The sequence below is a fragment of the Anas platyrhynchos genome, chromosome 13, assembly GCF_047663525.1.
Source record: "Anas platyrhynchos isolate ZD024472 breed Pekin duck chromosome 13, IASCAAS_PekinDuck_T2T, whole genome shotgun sequence".
Classification (NCBI taxonomy): domain Eukaryota; kingdom Metazoa; phylum Chordata; class Aves; order Anseriformes; family Anatidae; genus Anas; species Anas platyrhynchos.
In genome coordinates this window covers 10,835,044-10,857,616 of record NC_092599.1, presented here as the reverse complement: position 1 = coordinate 10,857,616, position 22,573 = coordinate 10,835,044, and positions in this window count along the sequence as shown.

The following is a 22,573-nucleotide window of genomic DNA, read 5'->3' as shown; positions in this document are numbered from 1 at the left end:
GAAGTAAAAACCTAACTGAACTAAATACTCCCGTATGTAGAGGTTGTTTTCCCTTTTTTTTTTTTTTTGTCTGAGACTGAGTTAAGTAGAATGGCTTCCTGCTTCAGTCATTTCTAAAGTATCTTTTCTCAAGTATTCTGCTCCTGGAATCTAGCTGTTATGTGATCCTAAATGCTTAAGTTGTCAGTTTTCCCAAGAATTGGGGCTATATTGTATCTCACTCTCAAAGTTCATTTTGCCCAATACCATTCTGGCTTGTTGTACCTTGGGAATGCATTATTTAAAAACATAAAAGAATTGTAGGCCCTGTATAGTGGCCAAATACAGGGAGAATTTCCTGATGTGGGTCTGAAAAGGCTTTGAGACAGCTCTAGCCTCTTTCATTATGTTGCAATTTCTATAGTTCCTGCTGGTCTACCCTCTGACAAGAAACTTCGGGGGAATTATGTACATTCTAGTGCAATGAGATTGGGTTGTTATCCCAAAAGAATTACGTGAATCAGACATCACTAAACTAGCTGATTAAGTGGTCCTGATTAATTGCAGGTAGTTAGCACTAGCACTTTGTGTGTGCATTTGTTTGCTTTAGTGAAAACAATAGACACTGAAAACTACATGGAGAGCCTCTGATTTTTTTAAGCTACATAAGTAGCATTTAAATGAATATCTACCTATGTTTGTATTCTGTTGTCAAACTTCCTTTGATGGAACTTAACTAGTGTGAAACTTAATTAGTGCAGTTCTAACTGGATTTAGAATGCTTTCAAGCAATCTTCCCTCAAGCTAACAGATACCTTGTTCTGAAATTCATTTGCCTCCAAATCATTCATATGTTTGAGTAGTACAGCCATTCAGATGGTGACACCAAAGGCCAAATGGTCTGTTTACATTTCTGTTGTCATAAATGTTCACCAAATTCTAAAGGGCTGTTCCATATGCTTAAAATACCAATAACCTTTTGTAGGCTACAGTTAAAAAAATATTCAGTTGCTTACTGAATCTGCTCTTAGCTGAAGTAATGGTTTGTCTGGGTCACTGATAATTATGGGATTCTGTGTCTGGACTGTAGCTCTTGAAACAGTGAATAAACAGCAAAACTGTGTTTTAACTTATTGGTGACATTTATTCTTTCCAGGTCTAGAAGTGGTTATGATTACAGTTATTGGAAACACGGAAAACACTTAATCATCAAATTAGTAGATGGATTTCCACATAGCATGAATTTTAATTGTATTTTAAGCACTATAATTTGTCTTAAGTAACACAAGAGCAGCTAGTTTGCACAAGAATTGTGGGGGCAAGTTGACAGATACAAAAGTGTGTAATAAGCCTTGAAATGCCAGAAAAAGACATTAAAGACTTTCCATCTAACTCCACTATCTAAGGCTCCAGAGTTCCAGTATTCCCCTTGGAGTGGCTTTTGATGAAGATTTGAGGGCTTTGCCTTTATTCAATACATCTCAAATATTAAAAAAAAAATATATATATATATATATTTTTAGCCACAAACTAGAGTTCCTATGTGCTTAAATCTTTTAAGTCTCCACTGACTACTGGCAAGAGAAGAATTCCTGGATATGCGTTAGGAGTTGGGAATGGCAGAGGAAGGAAAGGTCAAATGTTTTAATTAAAAATAACCGGTGGTCTAATGAAGCAAGCTCTCCTCTTCTTTTTGGAGGCTTGCAGCACTATGTAATCTATTCTCAAGGTTGTAATTCACGTAAATGGAGAGGCAGTTTAGGAACTCCTTAAAAGACCTTTTTTTAATTGACAGTACACAGTGAATATTGAGTGTGGGATTAGACATCTTCACCTCCATTAAGGTATATGAGCTCGCTATTTGGAGATGACTTGCTCAACTTCCAGTGCTGCCTCTAAAAATAGCAACCATCCTTTAAGATAATTTCTTTGCATAGCAAAAACAGGAGCAATCCTGTGCTCAGAAGTGTTATAATGACAAGATGTTTGGGAGGCACCACTGATTGCTTATTAACTGGGAGGCAAGATGGAAAATGCTGTTTACTTTGCGGAGCTGATGTGACTGGTCTGTTGCCTACTTGTGCTTTCTTTTGGACCAATAAATATGACAAAATCATGTTTGTGCATGTATGGTGATGCTCTGCAAGGGGAGAAAAGATCAGATTACCAAAACAAGCTGTGCTTGTGCCTGTAGCAGATGTATCTAGATAGGGAAGAAAAGAATGATTTTTTTTTTTCTGAATAGGAAAACATGCAGGGGGGTTCTGCTCGCAATGTCTGATAAGGATTTACAATCAGTGCACCTTAAACTGCAAGGAATTCAGTCTTCAAAGAAATTGTCTCCTTTCCATACTGTGTTGTCCTAACAGTTCCCATTTGTGTTTAATTTGACCTGTTTGTTTCTGCTGTTCTGAGTAGTGTGCATGCTAACTGTAGGTCAGTGTAAATTATACCTAAATTGACTAAGAAGAGTTCCTGGGCAAGAAACTCCCTTTTAGTACTTAGCGTTGTTGCTGTTTTGATTTTAACTGAGGCTGAGAGTTGTGGGTAGATGCTGGCGTGGTTCACCACCTTCTTGCCTTGTAAAAATGACTCCTGGAAACCTGGCACAGACTTCCTTGTGTAATCTTCCTTCTGACATGCTCTGACTTGGGCTTGCATAGTTTGTGGGTGGAGGGTGATTTAGAGCACTGATGGGGTCTGAACCGTTGTGGATGGTTATTGAGTGGAAGTCATGATCCAGAATTGTGCATTGGCAGGGAGGGAGCCCATGCTGGCAAGAGGCTGGGCAGAAGAGAAAGAAATTAGGGTTGGTAGGGGGAGAAAGATTGGTTTTGTCGGGGATTTTTTCACCAGTTTCTCTATCTTCCTTCTTCTCCCCCACCTTAAGCAGGAAGAAAAGTCATGGTAGAGCCTCTACCACCTGTGGTAAAACCCTGTACTGGGGATATGCCAGCCAGCTTTGTTGCCAAGAAGTGCATCTGCTCTGTCCATCCCATCTCTTCTGGGTGTAGGCAGTGAGACCAGCAAGTAAGTGGACTGGGAAACAAAGATTTTGCTATGCTCTGTTCCATTCTTCTGCAGGCAGAACTTCGATAACCTGAGTAACTGCTTTTTCCACCTCTGTCCTGACAGATTATCTACCCCATGAGATATGAGATCTTTCTTGTCTCTATTCCCAAAATGAGTGTCCATATCTTCCTTGGAGCAAACACCTCCAAAACAGCTCTGATTCTCTTCCCATTCCTCTGTCACTTTGTGTGTTTTTGGTTACAGCTGTCATCTCCTGATTGTATTTCTATTGCTCTTAAATGTTATTTTTTTTTTTACATTTGAGAATGCTTCCCTCCTCTCAGGTGAGGGATGAGTTTTAAAAGGATTTTTCCTCTTGAAGTGGATTAAAGGTGCTCCTTGATTGCCAGAATGGTGTCTCCATAACATTCAAGGCCTCTGCCAGGCTATGGAGGTGGAGAAGTCGTTTTGGGAAGGAAGCCAACTGCCTCCCACGTTGGATGAAGCATCACTGAACGAGGCCCTTCCCTTCAAGCTTATTTAGTAAAGGAGTTGAGTCGCTGACTTAGGAAGCCTAGGATTCTGCTGTTGAGGTGTTACATGTAATTTAGTTCAGTCTTCTCCAGAAATTAAGTTAACCTTACTGATCCTGACCTCAATCAACAGGAAACGCACATCTTTACATTGTTCGCGTCTTCTGGGTTTGCTTATTGGGGCAGTGGCAGTAAAGGTTAGAACTTCCTGGTCTTGCATCTCTGGTGTGACTTGGTTACTTAACCTCTCTGAGGATAAGCATATATTGCAAGAGCACCGAGAGGATTGATTGGTGTTTGCACAGCATTTTAAAGTTATAAAATGAGATGTGTTAAGAGCAGTGTCATTGACAGGATCTGTTTGCAGGTCTGGCTGATCACCAGCAGTTGCATTAGGTCTTGTTAGGGGGCTCTGCAAGAAACTGAATTCAAAGACTTCTCTTTTTGTATTATTCAAATTCTTATAAACTAGGAGAATTTAAAACACGTGCATAAGCATACATATACCTGATGTTCAAGACAGTCTTTTGAAGGTGTTGCGTAGCCTAATACCTAGGCTGAGTTTCTGGTGAATTTATATGGATGTTCGCATGTTGGGATTTATACAGAGGAAGATGTATAACTAGATCCAAAATATGGGACTGGGAGAGGGTATCACTCAAGACAGGGAATAGGTGCAGGATGTCTTTCTACATTCAACTTTTGACAGGTTTTCTGCAACAGTAAGCAAGTAAGCAAGTCTGACGTTGCCTGCCTTGAGGAAGACAAATTTTCAGTTGTCTCAGATATGGGCAACTTCAGTCTGTATTTCAGGTGTCTCATGCTTATTACTGAAGTATAGGGCACACAGCTTTTGAAGGTGTCCTAGACTGATGTATTATCTCCACAGGTTTTTCACAAAGGAGATAAACCTGTGGCAAACTAGTAAGTAAGCAAAAAGGGAAAGCGAGGTATCAGCTAGAGAAAAAGGTCCATTCTCATCAGTTTCACATTTACTTGAAGACAAAACTCAAATCAGTTGCTAGGGATGTTACTAAAAGAAATAGCAAGGAAAGAACAAACTTATGAAAAAAAAAATGGTTTGTAACTTAAGGCCATAATATATATATTCCCACTTTCTGTGCTGCTATAAACTTAGCATGTAGCACAATACTCATCCAGTGTGTTTGAGGCCTATAGGAAACAAGAAATGTTACATAATGGTGCGTGAACCTATTTCATTATGATTATCTCTTAAATGTAGCACTTAAATTTAATAATCATGTTACTGGCTAAACCTGTAATGGAATAATTTGTTCTCTACATGCAAGCTGAAGTTTGGTTACGTGTTCTGACCTTGTTCTCCGTGACAATGTTACGGGTGCTGTGATTCAGTTCCATCAGAAAAGGAAAAATGTTATTTCTCTGATCTCTCTGGTTGTTCTGGGACCCAAGCCTAATAGTTATCATTTCTACTCAATCCTATGTTAGTACTTCTGACAGGTGACTTGAAAGACCTAAAGACTCTGGGGCAGTTTGTGGGATCTATTATCAACAGAGGAATTGAAAGAATAATGTCATAGATAAATATTTGCAGATAAGCTTAAGAATGAAAAATCTTCTGTTGACGTGTGTTTGGAATTTCGCTAGTGTATCAGATTAACGTTAAATGTTGGGGTTTGACTGCTTAATTCTCTTTTATAGAAGCAACAATGAACTTCCTGGGGAGATCATACTTAAATAAGGGTACATGTTTATGCAGTGTGTTGACTTTGTTCAAGAGAGGAAGTAGAATTTTCAATAAAGTATGGATAGTATTCATTGTGGTAAAGGTTTGGATGCTAAATAGTTTTTTGACTACTTTTAAGAGCGGAAAGCCCAGTTCAAAGAGTTTTAAAGGCTCAATAATGATCTGATTAGAGTTCATAAATGTTGGGCTCCAAAGTCATCTAATTCTTTATGCCAATCCCAGTATGAAAGAGGAGAGATTAACAAGAGGGGGATCCTGATACTCTTTCATGCAGCTAGCACATACCACCCAAAATGAAAATGGGATGGATTTAAGAAGACAATTGACTACATAAACAAGTGCTTGGAGACTAATAAAGAATGGTATTACCTTCTTCACTTTTTCTAGTATAATAATCCTGGTCATAAAACGTGCTCTGCTATTGACTGGCACTTGTTTTCTTGTATTCTATGATTTTATGCAAATCTTAACCATGAAATAAACAATTAATCTTTTCACTGCTGAACTGCAGCAATTTTTTTTCACCTATTAGCCTTTGGATTGTGGTTAGGAAGTTTATTAGGCAAAGCTGACAGAGAACAGGAGGTAATAGCAAGGAGGTTAATAGCAATACATAAATCAATAAAAAAAAAATCCAAGTTGGGAGGGAATACAGTGAAGTCTTTAGAATATATAGAACAGAAGGTAGAGGGGATTAGTTGTGTAAATATAGAAGGACTCATACTCTTTATAAACAGTTGTCATTTGGGATTTAGTTGTGCAGTTCCCGTTCAAGTCTTTTGCTGCTTTTGCAAGTCTTTTGCTGCTTTTAGTTCCTGAAAACATAAACTGGCTATGCTCAGTGGTAAAAATAAAATTCAGTAAGGCACATATGCAAAATGGAAAGAGAACCTGTGCTATGGGCTATTTTAAGACATTGTGGTTCTCTGTTGAAGACCTTTGTATTACAACGCTGTTTAGATAGGCCTGAATTCTTGTGGACTTTCAATACAGAAAACACTATGTCCCTGAGGAGCAAATCTGAGGGCCTAAGGGAGATCTGAGGGAGGAACTAAGGAAATAAGACATGAAATTATGTAAAAGCTTAATCCAGATAGCTGTACTTTATTGGTGTTGCAGCAAAGGGGAGGGAGCATACTCAGAATACCCTTAAATTAGCACTTCTGTCTTAAATTGCTCTTTTTAAAATAAAGTGCGAATAAGCAGTTAATGCTTTTGACTTTAGATTTTGTCTTGGCGCTTTGCCTGTTTGTCCTGCTACTGTCCACTAAATAGTATTAGTAGGGCAGAGCAGTTGCGTTTAGTGTCACAGCTTTTGCGCATTGCTTCAGTATTTCAAGAGCTAGTACTTGTAATCAGCGATTGAACCATCTTTGCAATTAATTCTAGTGGCATGTGATAGCAAGCATAGATTGCTCATAAAAATTGCGCAAGATTGTTGAGCTTTGAATTACTTTCTTCCAGTAAAGTAGGAACGACAGCTTTATTTGTCAGACATTGAGAAATTAATACATCTCAACATTTAAAAGTTCTGAAGAGAAAGTGAGTTCTTACTTTCCCTAAACGTACTTTACATACCTTCCCTATGTATTTGTTTTTTTCCTCTGCTCTCCAAAAACAATGGGTTTCTGCATTTTTTTTTACCACTAATGTATTTTTAATTATTTTTGTTTGTAACAAAATGAGATAAAAAGCATTGTCATCTCTAAACCCAACATAAATAAACTGGATTAGTCGCTCACACTTGTGCATTGCCTTATAAATGTGTTACGTTGCTTTACTTGGGATCATTTTTAGGGTGTGTTTTTGGTTCTTTGTTTGTTTTGTTTCTGATATTTAATGGCTCAAGGAAATAAAAGTAGGGAGGGGAAAAAAGGCAAAGAATTGATTGAAATCTGGTTATCCTCTAAAGCCTTTTGTGCAATACGCAATGAGCAATAGACATGCAGTAGAGAGAGGCCATCTTCATCTCTATGATCAGCATTGTTGCCCTTTTCATGGTATTACTGAAGGCAGCATCATGGATATGCACATCACTGCTCCCTCTGATGGAGGTGACTGGGTGAGCTAAGCTATGGATGCTCATCTTGCTGCTTTTTAATTGCTTCTATGCTGTAAGTAGATGGTTAATACTCTGAAGACCTAAAACTTTTTTTTTTTTCTGGCTAGCCCTAAAAATAGTAACATATAGTTAAAAACTTAATGATTTTCAAAGTGAAATATTAAAATGTCAAGATAATTCTTAAAGTAAATTGTTTTTTCATTCTTGTGGTTTCTGAAGTCATCCTTTATTAGAATAATGATACTTTAAATGTATTCATTAAATATTACAACATGAAAGATTATAACCTTTAATCTGAGGAGTTCTTACCTGCCGGGGGAACAAAACTAAATGATAGTCTAATGCTCTTTATCACTAATTCGTGTTACACTAAAATCAGCATGCCAGTGGGCTAAGCACAGATTATTGCACAGAGCCTTACTTCATCCTCAGTTGTTGTTTTGTTTTTCTTGTTTTCTCAGGTGAGATCAAATAGCCCTTAAAAATTGGCTTTTTTCCCAAGCTGTTTCTTCTCAGAGATTCAGCAATCCATGCAGAGAGTGTACTGCAGAACACATTCTAAAGGAATGTCCTCATCTCATCCAGTGGGTCTCATTTGAGCCATAGGGCATGGAAGGGTGGAGGGACTGGATTTCATAAATCAGTCTAACTTGATTGCAAGATCATAACACCAGGTGCTATTTTTAGTCTCACTCAAAGGAAAGCAGGTGTTTACTGTCTTCCCAGTTTCCAAATTGTGCATTGTCAAACCATATGTTTGGATGCACTGAAATGAATTTCATGTACAAAGCCAAAATACATAAGCAAATTTACAAGGGTATTTTTCAGTGGCTATTAGAATAGTAATAAGTCTGAATTAACATATGTAACAGTCCCAAACTGATACAGAAAGGAGGACCATGTGAAAACACTTCTGAAAATAATGAAATATCCTTAAAAATCCTGATGGAGTGCAGAATTAGACTCGTTATGGAGAATATTTTTTCATTGCAAATGGATAAATGCTCTCTATTCTGCTTCTCTTACGGTAAAGATGTGCATCTCTGCAAAAGCAGAGGCCAACAAACTGAACAAAAGTGGGAAAACTTGGATTACTTCTCTGGTGAAGAGTGGTATAAGTGCTTTATCAGGTGACTCATCTAAGGTTTCTCACAACATAGTTCTTCAAACTTCAGTGGAATGTATTTAGTTCATCATGTTGAAAAAAATAAGGGTAACACGAGATGAAGGAAGGGTCTGCTTTTCTCATGCACAGTCTGGGGACAAAGAAGGCAGAAAAAGTGAATGAAAAGCATGATGAAATTTTGTCTGACTGTCCTAAAAGCCATAAACCAATTCTGATTTCAAATCAGCTAAATGTGGGAGAATAGTCCTTTTCTATCCAATGTTACACTGAGAGTCTCAAACAACGTATTAAACAGTACTCAATCCAAAGCTATCTTTTTTGACACATAAACATGTCCGGGTTTTAAATATATTAAAATATGACCAAGTTTTATGTCTTTGGGAAGTGAATGTTAACATATATTCAGGGAATTCAGGGACTTGCCTTGGAAATTCCTGAGATGTTACACTTTGAAGCGTAGAATGAGTGTTTAAAATAGTTTTATGGCTTTCTGAGACTCATGGATTGGACTCTTGATGATTAGGGTATTTGGTTTCAAAGGCCAAGTAATAATTCTCAGACACTTTTATGCACCACAGCTATTCTTCATGTTGTCATTTCAGCATGTAGCAGAGTACTCTGAGTCATTTGCTGGAATTTGGGAAGATGGTATAAATCACTGACAGAGATAGAAGCAAGCTCTATTGCCATTATGAAAGGGGATGAAGAAGGCTTTTAAAATGCTCTTTTACATATTCCACTGTAGTATACATGCTAATTATAACACAGTAGGAATACAACAGTCAACTGACATCTCTATCAAAACCTTTTCAAGCATCTTAGATGATATAAATAAATAAGATTTTATTTTTTTTTAAATCACCGTAATCCAAAAGTTTTTACTGAGTTGTTAACTACTTCTTTTTAACCTTATAGCTTTGGTATTAACTTTCAGCATTTGAAGATGGTCTGGGCAGAGGGGCAGGTGTTGAAGTTGGTGCTCCTCAGTCATTTTGTCTTTCCTTTGATTTTTTCAGAAGCAAAGCTCCTGTGTCTATAAATACTTCAAACCAAAAGGATGTATGTTATTAACTTCTTATGAATATGGATGATGCTAGAATATCTCCTTCAACTCTGGCTACTAAGCAAGTCAGATTCTTCACCCTTATATATTAATATTTGACCCTGCAAAAGTGTTTTGATGAAAGGACCACCAGGATTCATTTTCTGGGACAACAGCAAGTTACTAAGCTTAGTCAGTGAAGATACTTGGCTGTTCCACAGTTGAACTTGGCATGCCCTAACTCAGATGTGTTTGTATATTTCAATTATTATCTCACCTACTTATAATAAGGTGTCAATGTTTTTAATTGCCTGTCATCTCCATACAATCTCTCCCATAAACTTATGCCTCTCAGATGTCTGAGGGGAAGTGTTCCTGGTAAACTTGTACTTCGGGCAGCCCAGACTTTCTTCTAATGAGCGGGAACATTTGGTTGTTACTGTCAAAACCAACATTAAGTGCTGAAAAAAATGTCAAGAATCTCTGATTGTGTTGCAATTGTTACCAAGAGAAAGCAAGATTTTTCATTGTTTAAAAAATAAATAGAATGCCCAAGACTGTAGCATTTATTTTAAACTTCTTTACAGGTTTAAAAAGCCCTCTGGCTAAAAGCCAACTTCACCTTCTAATTTTTTGTCATTACAGCAATTAGTTCTTTCTTTCTCCTATTGATGTGCCTGTCCTCTACGGGTGTTCTCAGCAAAATAATGGGAGATGGAAGTATTCTTTATCTTCCTTGTAAATTAATCATAATCTATGATTTGATGTTATTTTCATTTAAAATGATAAAACCCTGGAATAAAAAGAGCTCTTTGTTGCATGTGTCATGGACATATCAAGGCTGTCACACAGCTCCTTTTCCACCCAAATACTTCATTTTTGTTCATCTTTGAAGGGGGGTAGTGAGATTATGTCAGTGGACACAATGCAGATGTTTTACAGGTGTTGGTGAGGAGATGAAATATTTGGTTGAATTGAAGGAACTGAAGGCAATTCCTTAAGGACTGTGTTTTATGTAATGTATTTGTGAGTTTCAGCTTTAAAGGAGAAATGGTTGAGGTGCCAGGCATTCCTTGCTCAGTAGCAATATAAAAGCGCTAACACAAGGTCCTCTTTTCAACTTTGTCAGTCAGATTTGGTGCTGAAGTTGGGAGATACCCCTGCTTGATAATTCTCTGTTCACGAGGCGGTGAACATCTTGGTGCTATTTCTGCTGTTCTTGCTCTGACCCCACTAAGTGTTTGGTATCAGACTATCACCAAGGCAAAAGGGTGGAGGTCCCTTCTGAGAAGGATCTTACCATGCTCCATCATGTATGCTTATTGTGTGAAGGTTAACTTTGGGGCTTGTTAAATGTTTAAAGTTTAATAATTTTCTCAAACTGCTACCGTTTCAAATACGGGAAATAATTTTGTGTGTTTGCATGAGGACTAATTCTAGGGTTCATTTTCACTAAGTGTATGCAGAACAAAACAATATTGTGCTAAACAGAGATAACAAACTTTGTTTTGTATGTTACATAATGTTGGAATCTGTAGTCTTGTAAGAGTACTAAAGCAGATTCATGGCAGAGACTTGAGGTTTGTCTTGCATCTGAATTCTAGCAGAAGAGTTCATTGGTAGGAATAGACATGCAATACCAAAACTGCATGCTATCCATCATTCAATCATTATCTCTGCTTTACTTATGCAAAAGTTAAGCATAAAAAGGAATCTATCCCATTAAAAGATCTTCTTGATCATTTCTGAATGTTTATTCCAGAGCTAAGATACACAATGGGCTTTTAACTGAGAACAAGAACGATAAAATGAAGCACAGAACCTTGTATCTTATTTGCAGTGCATTTCCTTTGCAGGTGTTTTTTTGTTTTTTTTTTTTTTTTTAGGGAAAAAACTCCCTTTCTGAAGCATATGTAACTCATGAAATCTAAAAATTGCTTTGAAGCTTTGACCTTGTACAGAGCTGTACTGCATAATTGGCTTTTTCAAGAAACCTCTGCATCATATGCTTTGTTATAGTCTGTTATAAGTGATTTAATAGGACATGTCATTTTTAATTACTTTGGAAGAACATTCATAAGTCTGAAAATGCAAGTCATGTCCTCTTGGCATTACAGTTTCTAAAAGCATTTTTTTGTAACCTGCAGAAACTAGTACAGTATTTTTTTATCCTTTAAGTGCATGATAGTTTTACATTTTTGTGATCTGCAGGATGAGTTCGGTACATGATTCAAGGTAAATTAGTCTTAACTGAGCTCTCTGAAAGAAATTGCTGCCAGTTTTTCAGCTTAAATGATCTAAAATTAGCTCATCCAGCTCTACAATACATCACTGTCTTAGGAGGGCTCTAGTTCTCTCCACTCTCTTAATACCATCTAATGCAATATAATCTCTAACTAACAAGATGGGGAAAATGCCATGTCATTGTAACCACCCTGTCCATGCCACAGCTGCATCTGATTCCAGTGGCCATTGGTAGCAAATAATTGATTTATGTTTTTTTCTTGATCTCGAGTTCTCAGCAAATCATTAGAATTTAAAAATGATACGAGAACCCCTATATAGGAAAAAGTGGTTTACTCTGGAAAAAAATGTCATATGCAATTGAATCTGCAGTCTATTGTAACTGGTGTTAGCTACCTTTGATTCTTACTCATTATTTTCTTTGCTGGGTCTGTGCTCTGTCCCTCTGCAATGAAAGAATACTTTGGATGCACTTGCTAAAGGAGAATTTGCTGTGCTGCTGTTCTAGCTGCAGCTTCCATGTGTTTGAACAGTTTTTATCCATTCTGGGTTTGTCCGTGATCCAGTCTGCGTAATGCAGGCAGAAAATCCAACAGAGTAGTAGGAGGAGGATTGCTAGGAGCTGACAATGGGTTTGTGGATTTAATAAGAATTGCAAAACACTGAAACATCCTGTTCCAGAAAAGAGACTAACATAGGTGCGGTTTGGTAAAGCTCTGCAGTTTGGGGTGAGTAGTAGACTTGTCAAAGAAATGCAATGCCTGGGAAAGGTCTCAACCAACAAAGCTGGCTCTCGTTACTTGTAGGAAGCGTGCCATCAGCCTGTTGGATTTGGTCTTATGTCATCCAAAACATTTCTATCAATGTTTGAAAGTTCTGAATACTTTCCAGTACTTCCTGTGTGATGTATATGCTGCTATCCGTGTAAGTGTGACACTTGGAGCGTGCTTGTAACATGCAGTGAAGCTGGGTGAAAATAATGGGGGCCCATTCTTCAGAAGAGGACTAGTTGAATGGAAGTTTGCTAGGACAGACTTATACATTCCTTTTCCTTTAATGAAGCTTCAACTTTATATCATAATTCAACTTTACATCATAATTTTCCCTTACTATTTTTTTGTGTATTCATGGGTAAGGTTAAAGCATTTCCTCAGCAGCCAGACAAGATAAAATAGCTCTGTGTCTTTGCTCCAGCCCACCATCAACCTTCTCTACAACTACCTCAGTGGAACAATTCCCTTCTGATTCAGTGGGACACCAGACCCTACCCAGCAAGGTACAGGTGTTACTTTTTCCCTTTCAGGCTATACCTTTTTCAAAGCACTGCTTGTTCTAGCTTCTGCCTTTAGTTCCTGATGCATCCTGTTCAGCTGTCTTTTTTTCTGAATTTCCTGACAGGGAAAAAAAAAATAAAATGACTGATTTCTAGCTGAAACCAGATGTTATGATGTTGTGGGTGTGTATATGTATGAAAATAGGTAATCGGATGTATCTATTATTGGTACCTTAGAGAACTGAGAGAATGGTTTCTGGTTACAATGCCAGGATCAGTCTTCTTGCTTCTACAGGGGAAAAGATTAAAATTTTTTTTTTTTTTAAATAGCACTAGGAAAGCCACAGAAAACAAAACAAAAAGTGTCTTCTGGAGTTCATTTAGTGCAACTTCATTGGAGGTAGACACAACTGTCCTGAAAATTATCATGTTTGATATCTGACCAGTCTAGTCTTGACATCTGTTGATGAGAAAATTCATAACTTTCCTGTTCCAGTGCTTGAAAAAACCTGCTTCTGCCACTGATTTTATTCATGTATTTAATATGAAAAAGTGGTTAGAAAAAGCTTCTCAGGAGAAAGAAGTGAGAATTTTGAAGATATAAGAAGTGTGTGGCAGAATAGGAGAAAGGTTTGGAATTTCCCAGCTCTTTGGCAATTACTGCAAGGCATGGACCAGACATGCAAGAGCCACTTTATCCTACCTGGAACAGGTACGCATAAATGTAAAGCTGAAGGGGGTGAATTAGTGCCTGAACAGGAAAGTCAGAGTTGCTGGCTCTGTGCTGCTGCATGCTTTTCTGTAAGCCCTTGTACTTGTTACCCAAACGTGCTTATGACGAATGAACTGCTGAGAGTCTTACCTCAATCAAGTGCTTTAACATCCCTTTGTTATGAACCTCATGTTAGGGAAGAAGCTGTTCTGTAAAAGCAGTGACTTGGCTATAAAGGAAGCTGTGCTGTCATAGCCTTATGTTCCCCTTCCCGACACTAATAAAAAAAAAAAAATACCCAGGCTTTTATATGTTAGTATAAGCTTTCACCTCACTAATACTGCTTATTCTGCTGGACTAAATAAGAAGCTGCAAATTCTGAATTGTAACCACTCTGAAGATGAGAGAAACCGGAAAGAAAGTTTTGATAAAAGAATAAGAGTCAGATGACTCATTTCCATTTTAATGGGATTTTAGCTGCATTCTGAATATGCGTCAAGTTTAAATCCAGCACTTAAAAAGCTCATATAAGTAGCGTTGCATTTTCAGCAGAAGCATATGTTTTGTTTCCTGAAGTTTCCCATCTGCCAAGTAACACACTGGTAGTTGATTTGTGCGTGCAACAAGAGTTGATTGTGTAATTGTTTATTTACGTAGATTGCTGTGGGGTTTAGAAGCCTCACTAGTAGATCAGCTCCTCTGTAGTGTAAAGAGTTTGTTTACGGTTATGTCAAGATGCATCAAATGGCAAAGAAAAGTATAAATGTGTGGGAATCATGCTAATCAGAGAGATATATTTGCATAAGCTGTAGTCACAGGCAACCTGTAGTCTTATCTGGTGCAAATACTTGAGCAAACACTTCTTAGTTTTATATTAATTTTAGTTCAGGCTTATTATATCTCTCATAATCAAGTCATGAGAGAGAAAATAGGACAGCTATGAGGTTAACTGAAAAAATGAAAAAGCAATACTTATTTCTCCTCAGAGCCCTTAAAATATTGTCTCTTCTAATTAATAAAGAAAATGCTGTTTCATATAATGACTGAATTTGAAAGCAGGTAGAATTGCCAGATAGATTTTCTGTTTAACAAAATAATTCCAATCTTGCTAAACTGTGGTTCCTGTATAATACGGAGACTCTATGATACTTCCATTTGCTTTGCAGTGGAGTCAATTGCCAAAGGCTTTTCTAACGTGTCTCTAGGGAATCGCCAAGTGATGCAGACAATTTCTACTACCTCACTTGTACCTCTGAGAGGAAAAACATAAAAGGGATACATTTAAGATATAAAAGGTAGACCAAATTGTTACAGCAATCACACAGTATGGACTGCTGTTTCTGCTGTTTCTTTTTGTCATATTAAATTTTCATTTCTCTTCAACAACAACAAAAACACAAATACTGCATTGCTGATCTAGTTCTGTCCAGAAAAGCCTTACTTATACACATTTGCTCAAAGAGGTGCAAAATTTCAGCTACTGGTCTCCTATTTGAAAGTTCTTGTACTCCTTATCCAAACCTGTTCAGTGTGAATGAAGCACTGAGTCTCGCATCAGTTGAGTGCTTTAGCATCCCTTTGTCATGAGCCTCGTGTTATAGAAGAGACTTATCTGTGGAAGCAGAGGCTTGCCTATAAAGGAAGCTATGCTGTTGTAGCTTTATGTTTCCATTCCTGGTAGCTGTGTCAGTGCACCAGTTGACAGGTATCATGCATCCGTAGTGCCAAGGATCAGTCTGAATTAGCTCCCGTTGATGCTTGCCTCTGGTGACTGGGTGCCTTGGCGTGCAAACATTTGGAAGCACACAGGAAGACTGAGGATGGCAAGGTGGCCTTCTCTGTCACTGCCCGAATCCGTGCATGCTTCCTACCCTCTGCTTAAGGTATCAAACCTAAAAACCAGGAGCTGGAGCACTGCCTCTCAAAATCCATTTTTTTCTTCAAGAAGCTGTTGCTCTGATCCTTCAGTGAGGCACACTCAGGAGCACAATAGAGCAGGTGGAGAAGAGGCTGATGTGTTATGGAGGATCTGGTGCTTCGTACTGCATCTTTCATTCATAAAGAACCCATGGCAGTCAAAAATGTACAAACTTCTTTTAACTAAACAGAATTAAACAAAACTCCTGGCTAGCTCTGTAATGTTAGTCTTTTCGTTTGCGTTTGAGAACCTGAAAAACAAACTAAGAGTGTTTTTTTCCTCAATTCAACTATCGTAATGAAGCCTGCTTAGATGACTGTCCCATATCCTTGCTGAATATGGAGTTCTCAACTAACATTTTAATGGGAGATAGGCACGATGGGGTGAGTCACAGAGTTCTCATGGCCTAAGTGTCCTCAGTGAGTCTTAGTAAGCTGCTACCCTTCTGTGGCTGAGAAATGACAATCTAATGTAAACCTAGGGAGTGTTGAGGAGGAAAGAAATAAAACAGTTTCTCAAACAGAAAAAATCTAGGGTGAATCCTGGTAACTTTGCCTTAGGAGTGAAGTGGCATAAAGTGAAAGCTGGCATGGACTACCATTTTAGATGTTTTGTTCTGCCTTTCTATGTAAATTTCTAGGTAAAAAAGTACAAAATGTTAAAGTGTGGTTCTGTTATGATGCACAGTTAGCGAGATCTGGTTTTAGTTATCAGTAACTATTTTAACTCCTTTTTTTATTCATTACAAAGTCAGCCCTGCAGTTTGGCATGGATTGTTAAGTCTGGACCTGGTAGTGCATCGGGCCCTATTGAAAATCCTGCTGGACAAATTCTGTGCTGTGCTGTTATCAAGGCAGTTCTCTCTCCAACTTACACTCTGTCCTCAGTAACAATGCTGCAACACCATCTGTCTTTGAAGGTATGTAAAGGTATATTAGAGGGCAACAGAGTTGGCTCTGCCTCTGAAAGGTGCTTAAAGACTGTAGTGATGGGACGTGAGAAATTACAAAATACAAACCGAGTTCAGCAAGAGCTGTACTGCTGTTTATAAGGAAAGGTTATTAAATCATCTGTTTTCACTAAAAAGACTATGTAGAAGTGGAGTGCAAGTGCAGGGCAGATCTTTTTCATTTTTTTGACATTTCTTTTTAGTAGTTGTTTATTTTAAAATGTACTGCACAAGCCTCTGCCAATGAATTTCATCTTCAGAGACACCATTGATTTAAGTATTTTCTCACAGAGAATGATAAAGGAACTACCTGTGTAGCAATAGGAAAAAAACAGGATCATTCTTCTTTCTTGTACACATGCTCTCACATAGCACACTCATACACCCAGAGGTGTAATAATCTCTACTTTGTTGCCAGAGCCAGTGTGAGACTAGTGGTGGCCCCAGGCAGAGATTAAGGGGCAGGTGCATTGAATGACTCATTGCGTTATTTAACTTAGCTTTGTGGGGTCTCTGTGGGGCCCTAAGTAATTGTTATCTGACCCATCCCTCCGCTGGAGCCAGCATTAAATCCAGAATCAATAAAGCAAGTTACACCATAGCTTTGAATGAATAATGCAGTAGTTTTGCAGCACTGTGTAGCTATTGAAGACCAGCAGTTTATGATTCAGGGGATGAAAAGATATTCATGCTGTGCGTGGTGTTCTCACGTGCTTGGCTGCGTGCACGGCTGAAGTTCGTGTAAGTTATCTTCATGATGAGAGAGGTGCTGGGAAGGTTATTACTTTGCTGACTTATCCTCGGCTCTGATGGATGGGTGTGACCCTGCTGGGATCCTAAAGCTACTGGGAGTTGCGTTGTGCAACCTGTGGGATCACTGCGTATCAACAATTTTTTTCATAGTATTCAAACCAAGAACTCAGAATGAACAGTGCTGATTTCTCCAAGCATCAGCAAATGCGTTCTTTCTTGTGCTGAGCGCTCCTGATCTTTATTGTAGTAGCAATCTGAGACGTGCGGATGAAGATATGAGTTATAGTCACAATTACAGACACTCCATTTCCCTGAAAAGTTTATGGAGAGAGAAAATTGCAGCATCATAGCAAGAAAATGGATATGCAGGAAATGAAGTGACTGCCCGAAAGTTGTACTGAAGTTTGTGGCAGAGCATAAAATTAAAACACTGAGGTGGAACTAAGAAGATTTTAACTAGAGTGAAGTGAATATTTTTCAACTAAATTAGCAGTCAGTGAGAGATGCAGACTTCTCAACATTTAAATGTTTCCTAGGAGCATGCTGGCTATGTTGGAATTTGTATCAGAAAAGATTCTGAAGTCCAGGATGTTTTTCTCTATATTTATTGTTATTATTTTGTTCTCAGAAACACACTGGCCCTTTGGTCGAGATTTCACGTAGGCCGTGTGAAGCACAGGTTCACATTTCTGCCCTTTCTCATTTGGACTGGGTGCTAAAATCAGAGTTTTCCTCAACCCAAGTAGTTGGACATACTGGCCATTCATTGTTTCCAGGCACTGACCACATCAGCTTTCCTTTGTCAAGGAACAAACAAATATAAGAGCATGAACGGGTGAAAATCCTCCCTGTTTCACAGATCCTTTTTGTTAACATCTTCTACTTCTTTAAATGAAAGCTCCGTTGCCCCTGCTGTTTGTCCTAGGAGAAAAATACTTATGCTTTGATGGCTAAAAATCATCTGTAATTAAGGATAAACTTAATCATGGCCAGATAATTAAACTCATTTGTTCTAGTGAGAAGATGTTCTTCTATATTTTTTTCCTCTCTCTGGTGTGCTGTGGCAATGTTGTTGTGTGTTCTCATTATTGGTAATAATATGTAACAACACTTCATTCAAGACATGAGAAGAGAACAGCATGAAAACAGAAAAACACATCAAGCCAAATAGTGTTTCAGGCATTTACCCAGCCCTCTGTTTTCCTTCTGTGCCTTCTTGTGTGTTGCATTGTTTTTTTTTACTGGTTTGGTTTGGTTTGGTTTTTAAGCAGTGAGTGTGCCAGGGCTTGCATTTTGTCTCCTGAGTCCATGCCTACCCCGATACACAAATAGCTCTGCCTGGCCATTTTGGCTGGGGATTTTCCTGCTGCTAGTCCTCTCTTGAATCTCTTGGGTTATGTCCAGCTAGGGTGGACTGGGTGGTGTAATGGTGGAAAAAAATACCTAAATTAATGATAGGTCACTAAACACCCTCCATTTGTGCTTTATCCTGTCTCTCCAGATCTGCTCAGAAACTGTGGCCTTCTCTAATGCCTGACACAAGAGGGGAAGAACCACTTTTCCCTGAGACATTTCAGTCAAAAACAAACAAAAAAATGCATTTGCATTAATTCTGCAAAAAGGGGAAATCTTAAGATGTCACACAACCTCATCCTCTAAAACTGACTGCCTGAAGAATTCTTCTGAAGGTTTTTCTGTACGTTTCCCACTTACTAGATGACCAGTGGCCGTGCTGCAAGTATTTCTAGGTTCATAATTGTTTTGGATGAAGGTAAAGCTGGCTGCAGGAAAAATCAACTAGGGTGTTTGCCCGAGGTAGTGGTAAGAAATCAGTTTTCTTGCTTAATGTTTTCTAGGCAGATTGGAGCTCGCTCTAATTGGAGCCAGGTAGTCCTGTGACAGAGATTAAACTGACACCTCTATCCTCCAAGCCCACCTTCTTCATTTGGATTCAGTACCACACTGACCATAACTGTCTGGTTCCTTCCAGCCTGTCCTCAAAGGGGACAGAGACATGTAACACCGCAAAGTTCCCACCAACGGGGGGAAGGAATCCCACCATCATCTTTCGGGGACTCTCAGCTGCCTGAAAATATTCAGAAACACTTTAATTGCAGCACGAGTTAATGTACATCCAGCCCTCTGAGAATTCTTCTTTAACAGCATTCCCATCCTCACAAGTGCTTGAAAAGCTAAAGTTTTTTTGGGCAGTTGCCAAATGCAGGTAATGAATGGTTGTTTAGTGCTTTGGAAAAGTACAAAGTAAAGGAAATGCTAAACACCAGTTACGTTCTGCTATGCAAGTCACAAGACTGCCTAGAGAACTGCCAGTGATAAATGTCCACAATTACAGTATATAAATACCAACAGGAATTATTTAGGGTGGAACAAGGCAGGGCCACCTAGGAGTAATTAGATAGACTTAAGGAGAGGAGAAAACTTCCTTGAGAGAGAACTTCTGAATCAGGCATATTTGATTAGAGAAATACCATCTATATAGGAAGAAATAACTCTTGGATAAGCCTGTGGTAGGTTAAATTTACTAACTCTAGAAAAGAAAGTATACGGAATCATTCTTAGAGCCATGGCATCCAAGGACCAGATTGTAAAGTACTTCTCTTTGCTTGCAATGCAGGACATTGTTCATATTTTTGCTCTCTGCAGTGCTTGGTGTAAGTCACTTGAGCATCTGCAAGAAGTTTAGTGATGCATAAGATGGGGAACAGTTCAATATGTGTGAGTAGGCTAACTGGGTTTCCAAGCCAGACTTTCTCCATGCTCAATAGCATCAAAGGTTTGTTAACAAGCAAGTACATTACACTAATTTCTTTCATTTGTCCTTCTTATTGCTTTATTAACAAATCCTGGATAACCTGTTATAGCAAACTAATTTTACTGTAATTTTTCCTAGATTGGAAAAATTAGTGATAGTACCATTATAATAAATCAGCTAAGGACATTGAAAAATTGAAGGTTTTATCTCCTTCTGCACCTGGTGAATGGATGTACAGTATATGTACAGCAGTAGTATGTGCTGTAGAAGAAATATAGCAGCATCTGAACAGAAGGCATCCCTTATCTTCATGAGTTCCCTTAATTAGCTCGGTATAGAATTAAATTGCCTTCCCTGCAGGAAAAGTTTTCTGCTCATTATTCTTTATTTTCTAAATACTACTGAAGTCTTACTGTTTACATAAAATGTGTTTTTGTTTGCTTGTTTATTTTTTCTCCCCGAAGAGCCTTGAAGTGTTTAAACTTAATGTAGGATGAGAGAACGGTCAGTGAGTTAGGAGATTTTTCCTGGGGAGAGAAGAAAATGTTTCTTGTCTATGACAACACAAATTCTGTAGCATATTCGTAAGAAAGAAGAAAAGCCAGAGAAGAAGGTGAGGGAGGATTAAAAAACAAAGTGAACAGAGGGATCACAATGAGAATGGAAAGGGAGAAGCAAGCTGATATATAAGGCCATAAAAGAAGGTGCAGGAGCTAAATTTGAAAGAGAGGGAGGTAGAAAGTCAGTGGGGAAAAAAGCTGGACACCCCAACATACATTCTCCTTGACAAGACAATAAATTGGATGCTGAAAAATGAGTGGAAGAGAGGCTCTAAATCCTCAGTGCAGGACTACAACAGGGAAGCGACCAAAGTTCTGAAGGCGTAGAACCATGGGCCCTGCAGAGGAGGGAGTCAGCACTTGGCTTGAAGTAAAAGCAGTCGTGTTAGCAATTCACTTGGCTGTCTTTTGTGCAACTGCTCTACAGGCCTGTTCTTTGACCATGATTGATAATTACTGTGATTATTTGCTTTTTGTTCTTGTTGGTTTTAAAACTTTTATCAAAATTGCTTTCAATATAATCAGTTTATAAAAGTTGAATTCTTAAGGATTTTTTTCCCTGGCACTTTTCCAATCTGATCAATCTTTAATAATGAGAGCCAGCTGAAAAAAATATATGATTTTATATTCAGTTTTGTCAAAAATGAATATCTTAAGTGAATACATTGATTTAGATTAAATTTGATGGGGAAATATCAAAATGAATAATTTTACCCTCTTTCTTTCTGGCTATATTGAAATCTTTTATATTGGCATTTTATTCTTTTCATTTTAACTTTTATTATATTTACATTATTTTTATATTCCTATATCATTGCTTATAAGAGTTTCAGTGATTCCAACTCGTTATGTTTCTTATTTGTGCTGAAAAAATGTCAAATTCTTGGAATTTCCCATGGGATGAGAATTCCACTTTTTATTTACAATACAATATGGAAAGAAATAGTGTTCCAGCATAAGTCTGACCTTAGTATGTCTCAGCTCTGGAATGCCAGTCAATTTAATATATGCTTGAGGATTGTGTAATAAGCTTTCTGAATGATTTATGTCAATCATCTTTTCATTATTTCTTCACCAATATTGGCAGTGGTAATTCCTTGTACATTAATGCATTTTTTTCTATCCATCTAGATACAACTTATATGAAATAAACTACAAATAAGTCTCCTTGGAGCATGCTTTTCAATTCTAAGAATTGTTCGTATATCTCATCTTCTTTGCTGAATTAGGCTCCAATGATGGACAATGTCTGATTTGAATAATTTTTAGTATTATCTTCAGTATTTATTTTACAAAACGTTTTACAATATTGGTGAGTTGCAGTCCTTGCAGAGATAATGACAATACTCCTTATGTGCTTGCTCATAAAATATGAACTGAAGGTGATCACTGAGAATGAGACCTGCTGTAAAATACCAGAATGACAGATAAAAATATTAGTAGGAGGTTTTATTTTGTTTTGTTTTATTAGGTACATAACCAATCTTTATGTAAGGAAAGATGGATTCAGCTTGTATTGAAGAGGTAATTAACAAATTATCTGAAAGTTACCCTACTCAAGTGGTAAAGGTAAGAGATAAATGTAAAAGAGATAGGTAAAAGAACCTGAATGCATTCCATGTTTGCTCATCAGAAATTTGTCCATATTAAAATTTATTGACTTAACACTTCAGTGATACTACAACAACAGATATCTTGACTTTGGCAGATAAACTGATCAACTATGTAACTGTATAACAAAGATGAACTTAATGTTTAAAATGTTTAAATTTTGCTGTCTAAGTTCTGGTAAAATTATCCTATTTTAAAGAACTAGATTTTGGTCTCTTCTCTCAATACTTTGTTAAAGAGGTAGAAAACACATTATAGAAAACATCTTATGCATCATTATTCCTGCTGGGTTTTCCT